This window comes from Giraffa tippelskirchi, chromosome 2 (assembly GCF_054371585.1).
Source record: "Giraffa tippelskirchi isolate mGirTip1 chromosome 2, T2T-mGirTip1v1.2.pri, whole genome shotgun sequence".
NCBI lineage: Eukaryota > Metazoa > Chordata > Mammalia > Artiodactyla > Giraffidae > Giraffa > Giraffa tippelskirchi.
The window spans coordinates 76185972-76192783 of record NC_137276.1 but is presented as its reverse complement, the minus strand read 5'-3'; the positions used below and the strand labels follow the sequence as shown (position 1 = coordinate 76192783).

Here is a 6812-nt window from a genome sequence, read left to right as displayed (position 1 = left end):
TGGTTGGATGGCATTACCGACCTAATGGACATGAGTTTGAACAAACTCCAGGAGATAGTGAAGGACAGGGAAGCCTGGCATGCTGCAGTCCATGGGGTTACAAAGAGTCAGATACGACTTTGTGACTGAACAACAACAACTAGTTTCTAGGTCTGGAACAGAGTTTCTCACCCTTGGCACTATTTACTCTTTGAGCTGAAAAATTCTTTTGGTTTGTTTGCTTTATTGAAGTATAGTTGATTTACAATATCATGTTAGTTTCAGATGTAGAACACAGAGATTTAGTTATAATTAGATGTGTTATAACTATATATGTGTGTGTGTATTCTTTTTCAGATTCTTTTCCCTTATGCATTATTATAAAATATTGAGTATAGTTCCCTGTGCTATACAATAGGTCCTTGATTATATAGTAGTGTGTATATGTTAATCCTGTTCTCCTAATTTCTCCCTCCCCCCACTTCCCCTTTGGTAACCCTAAATTCTGTTTTATAAGTAAGTTCCTTTGTATCTTTTTTTTTTTCCAGGTTCCATATAAGCGATATCATATGTAGTTTGTCTTTCTCTGTCTTGCTTACTTCACTTAGTATGATAATCTCTAGGTCCATTGGAAAATTCTTCACTGGGGGCATGGGGAGAGGGGCTGTCCTGTGAATTAACTGTAAGATGTTTAGCAGCATTCCCAGCTTCTACCCACTAGATACAAGTACTATGCCAACCAAGCATCTCCAGACATTTCAAAATATTCCCTGAGTGGGGGAAAAATGCCCACAGATGAGAAACACTGATCCAGTGAAACAATCAGTTTTGGAGGGCACAAGCAGGCCCACTTTGGAGTGGCTCTTCTGGCAACATATTGATAACATAGCACTGAGCCATTAAGAGAAGTTCCCTCTCATTTCAAATTCCCAGTGTCAACTAGCCAAGAGATTCTGTATCCAAATAGCTACATATACACTTCTCACTCTCGTTTGCCTTCAATCACCCTCTTTAGCATGCCTTTTCAATATTTTATACTTAGTAACATTTATCTCACCTTGCTTATGTAGTAATCCACCCAAAAAAGAGATCAAACCTACAAAATTAGTTACATATCTCATCTGTATCCTGCTATTTCTGTTCATTCATTATTTGTCACAAGAATCAAGACTATTTCTTCCAATAGCAGTCTAAAGAAATGAGTCATCAGCCTAAGTAAATCAGGTGAGAAGCAAGGATTTCAACAACAAAATATGAAATATATGACTTATATGTCTGAAGATTTGGCAATCTACAAAACCTAAAACATGTCTTGACACAGATTATACAGGACTACTTAGCAGGAAATGCTTTTTAAATCCTACTAAATACACAGCAGAGCTTGAAAGAAAGAAAGGGAAATCCCAGGCTTCAAAAGCAAAGAGGAAAACTGGAAACAAACCAAATGTCCACCTACAATATAAATCCTGTTGTATTCATGCAATGAAATAACACACAGCAACGAAAATAAACACACTACAAGTACATGAAACAATGTGAATGAACTTCAGAAATACAATGATAAGCAATGGAAACCAGACACAAAAGAATATATGCTATATGATTGCATTTATATAACATTCAAACATAGACAAAATTAATCTATGATGTTAGAAGTCAAAATAATGATTCTTCTTGGGAGGAGATATTGGTTAGAAAGAATATTAGGAAATTCCTAGTAACCTTCTTTTTCTTTATCTAGGCACTTGTTACCTAGGTATATTCACTTGTGATATTGAGCTATGTATTTATAACCTGTATGCTTTTCTATATGTATGTTATACTTCACTAAAATGTATAAATCAAAAAAGGGGAAGGGCAGAGTACTATAAGCCAGAGTAATGACCTAGTAGCTGAAACAGGAGCAGTGGCACTGTAAGTCTTTCTAACCATGATATTTGAGTTTAATGCCCAACAGGGATAGGACTTTGAGGCCTTGGGCCTTATAAGGCAGGAAGATGTAACTAAGACACCTGTCAAAGAGCTACACACACTGAAAGGCTGGACTGCAGGGATGGGGTGGGGTGGGGTGGGGAGGAGTCTTCCTACCAGCAAACAGGAAGATAACAAGGAAGACTCTTTGTCTTAAAATGGGTTCAGAGTTTAAAAGAAAATCTCTTTGGAAAATATGTAATCTAGACCCAAGCCTCACGGAGTTAAGGACTTCACATATATACCTCATACTAGTTACATGGTCCAGAAATCCCCAAATATCTTAAAAGTTGGGCTGGCATGGAAACTTGCTGGGTGATGGAGAGGTTCTATATCTTGACTGTGGTGATATTTATGCAAATGTATACATTTGTCAAATCTTATCAAACATAATTTAAAAAGGCATTTGTATTCTATGTAAAATCCTACCAAAAAACTAAACTGACAAAAAATAGTTGGCATAAAGATGGTAATATTCCTAGTGCAACTTGGCAGAAACAAACTCAAATTCACTCTGGAAGCAGTTTCAAAATGAAGATGGGGTTATAGTGAAAATTACAAAACATATAGAGAAATAATCCACTTTGAACAAAAATTAGCATATAATAAACAACAGGATATTTATTGTCACCCTGCTTATTTAACTTATATTCAGAGTACATGATGAGAAACGCTGGGCTGGAAGAAACACAAGCTGGAATCAAGATTGCCGGGAGAAATATCAATAACCTCAGATATGCGGATGACACCACCCTTATGGCAGAGAGTGAAGAAGAACTAAAGAACCTCTTGATGAAGGTGAAGGAGGAGAGTGAAAAAGTTGGCTTAAAGCTCAACGTTCAGAAAACTAAGATTATGGCATCTGGTCCCATCACTCCATGGGAAATAAATGGGGAAACAGTGGAAACAGTGGCTGACTTTATTTTTTGGGGCTCCAGAATCACTGCTGATGGTGACTGCAGCCATGAAATTAAAAGACACTTACTCCTTGGAAGGAAGGTTATGGCCAACCTAGATAGCATATTTAAAAGCAGAGGCATTACTTTGCCAACGAAAGTCCGTCTAGTCAAGGCTATGGTTTTTCCAGTGGTCATGTATGGATGTGAGAGTTGGACGGTGAAGAAAGCTGAGCGCCAAAGAATTGATGCTTTTTAACTGTGGTGTTGGAGAAGACTCTTGAGAGTCCCTTGGACTGCAAGGAGATCCAATCAATCCATCCTAAAAGAGATCAATCCTGGGTGTTCATTGGAAAGTCTGATGTTGAAGCTGAAACTCCAATACTTTGGGCACCTCATGCGAAGGGTTGACTCATTGGAGAAGACCCTAATGCTGGGTAGGGTTGGGGGCGGGAGGAGAAGGGGACGACAGAGGATGAGATGGTTGGATGGCATCACCGACTCGATGGACATGGGTTTGGGTAGACACCGGGAGTTGGTGATGGACAGAGAGGCCTGGCGTGCTGCAATTCATGGGGTTGCAAAGAGTCGGACACGACTGAGCGACTGAACTGAACTGAACTGAAACAACAGGATGGTATTATTATCCCTACAACTTCAGTTAAGACTAGTATTAGATAGCAGACTTCCCTCGTGGTCCAGCGTCTAAGACTCCAAGCTTCCAATGCAGTCATCCCAGGTTCAGTCCCTGGTTAGGGAACTAGATCCCACCTGCTGTGGCTAAGGATCTCGTGTGCCATAATGAAGATCAAAGATCCCACACACCACAACAAAGACCCGGAATAGCCAAATAAATAAACAACTATTTAAAAAGACACGTGTTGGATAGAGTTGAATTGGATAAAATTTAGTATGTTTAAAATAACTAGCCCCATAAAAGAAGGAATAGAAAGCATAAGACAGAAAAGACGTGATCAAAACTGAAGACAGAACAGTCAGAATCACAAAATAATTAACTAGAACATTTAGAGTCTAAAAACATAGTAAGGGACAACACATTAACCGGGAACACACCTGTAGTCAAAAGCACTCGCTTTATCTAGCTTGTTAGGCCAAAGGAGAAGGTACACCAGACCAGTTGTGAGAGGGATTTACTATAGAATTTGTGCTTGAACTAGGTGAAATGTGTAGGGTTTAAGAAAGCAGAGGGTGGTTCTGAATCAGATGTTGTCAAGAACTGGAGGAAATTTGGCAATTGAGTATCTTGATAATTTTTATCTGAAAAGCAGGAGTATTAAAGCATGACTGGAGTTATCATTGGCAAAGAAGCACTAGTCGTTCATATTAGTCAAGGATGCTATGTTATTTCTGTGGCTGCAGTGTCCTTCTTTTGGTCTTGTTCCAAACACTTAGATGGAGGGGTTTATCTGGTCTTTGTTTTCACTCTTAGCATTATCTTCTTTCAATTATGAACACCTGAACTGCCACTTGGTCTGTTTTTCAGTGATTAAATTTTAAAACCCTCAAGGAACTAAATTATCAATATTTAGCAGGTTGACATAGCTGAAGAGAGAACTGGCAAAGCAGAATAAGACTCAGGACTTTCCTGGTGCTCCAGTGGTTAAGACTTCATGCTCCCAATACATGAGGTCTGGCTTTGATCCCTGGTCAGGGAACTAGCGGAGAAGTCAGTGGCACCCCACTCCAGTACTCTTGCCTGGAAAATCCCATGGACGGAGGAGCCTGGTAGGCTGCAGTCGATGGGGTCACTAAGAGTCAGACATGACTGAGCAACTTCACTTTCACTTTTCACTTTCATGCATTGGAGAAGGAAATGGCAACCCACTCCAGTGTTCTTGCCCGGAGAATCCCAGCAATGGGGGAGCCTGGTGGGCTGCCGTCTATGTGGTCACAGAGAGTCGGACACGACTGAAGCGGCTTAGCAGCAGCAGCAGCAGCAGCAGCAGGGAACTAGATCCCACATGCCACAATTAAGAGCTGGTGCAGCCAAAAAAAACAAAAAAGACTCAACTGAAGACATTTTAAAATAAAAACGGACTAACAAAGTCCAGGTGAAGAATTTCTAGATGTTCTACGGAAAAGATCAAGATACAAGAAAGAACCATGAGCAAAGGAACAGGGAAGTTTAAGTGAATAACTGCCTACATAAATATATAATAATAATAATAATGAATAATGGGAGTAAAAACCAATGTAACAATAGTTACTATTTAAGGGAGAACTAAAGTCCTGGAAAACAATAACAAATTAGTAGAGAGGAATTAGAGTTAAGGCAATCTAAAAACTTTATGTTAAATAGGAGAGTAGAGATAATAACTCACTTGTGTTTCTGTTAAATAGAGTAATTCATGTTAAAAATTTAAGGTAAACTACGAAAGGAATAGAAATGGAATTTTAAACTTTCAAATCAGTCAAGGGAAATAAAAGAGAACAGTAAAAGCTTGATCAATTCATAAGGAGATTTTTAAAAATAAAAGGAGATAAGAGAACAGAGAAAATCAGAATAGAAATCACACAAACACAAAAATTAGAGAAATTTGTGCAAAAATATGAGAAGCATAATAACTGTAATTGATTCTACCTATAAAAAGACAGAGATAATCACACTGGAAAAAAAAGGAAAACTCAGCCACTTAAAAATAAAACTATAAAACATTAAAACTAAAGACTTAAAAAAACTGAAAGAATGAAAAAATATATATTATATTAAAACCCACTAGAAGAAAACTGACCATCCCCAAGAAAAAGAAATGCAAAAAGGCAAAATGGTTGTCTGAAGAGGGCTTACAAATAGCTGAGAAAAGAACAGAAGCAAAACGCAAAGGAGGAAAGGAAAGATATACCCATCTAAATGTAGAGTTCCAAAGAATAGCAAGGAGAGATAAGAATACCTTTCTCAGTGATCAATGCAAATAAATAGAGGAAAAGAATAGAATGGGAAAGACTAGAGATCTCCTCAAGAAAATTAGAGATACCAAGGGAATATTTCATGCAAAAATGGCCACAATAGAGGACAGAAACAGAAGATATTAAGAAGAGGTGGCAAGAATACACAGAAGAACTGTACAAAAAAGACCTTCATGACCCGGATAACTACAGTGGTGTGATCACCATTTGGAAATGGTGGAATTTGGAAAACTCAGCAGTGGCCACAGAAATGGTTAAAATCAGTTTTCATTCCAATCCCAAAGAAAGGCAATGCAAAGAATCTTCAAACTACCACACAATTGCACTCATCTCACATGCCAGCACTAAAAGAGCCTCTTGTTGAAAGTGAAAGAGGAGAGTGAAAAAGTTGGCTTAAAACTCAACATTCAGAAAACTAAGATCATGGCATCTCGTCCCATCACTTTATGACAAATAGATGGAGAAACAGTGGAAATAGTGTCAGACTTTATTTTGGGGGGCTCCAAAATCACTGCTGATGGTGATTGCAGCCATGAAATTAAAAGACGCTTACTCCTTGGAAGGAAGGTTATGAACAACCTAGACAGCATATTGATACTACACTTGATCTTAGCCAAAAGGCCGAGAAGCGATTAGACAGCATATTGAAAAGCAGAGACATTACTCTGCCAACAAAGATCCGTCTGGTCAAGGCTATGGTTTTTCCAGTGGTCATGTATGGATGTGAGAGTTGGACGGTGAAGAAAGCTGAGTGCTGAAGAATTGATGCTTTTGAACTGTGTTGTTGGAGAAGACTCTTGGCCATCCCTTGGACTGCAAGGAGATCCAATCAGTCCATCCTAAAGGAGATCAGTCCTGGGTGTTCATTGGAAGGACTGATGTTGAAGCTGAAACTCCAATACTTTGGCCACCTCATGCAAAGAGTTGACTCATTGGAAAAGACCTAATGCTGGGAAGGATTGGGGGCAGGAGGAGAAGGGGACGGCAGAGGATGAGATGGTTGGATGGTATCACCGACTCGATGGACATGGGTTTGGG

At 38.9% G+C, this 6812-nt stretch overlaps 1 pseudogene; it reads right to left on the bottom strand.

Moving 5' to 3' along the window:
- Positions 1–6265: 6265 nt before the first annotated feature.
- LOC145540087 (U2 spliceosomal RNA) lies at positions 6266–6407 on the bottom strand (annotated as a pseudogene).
- Positions 6408–6812: the final 405 nt, after the last annotated feature.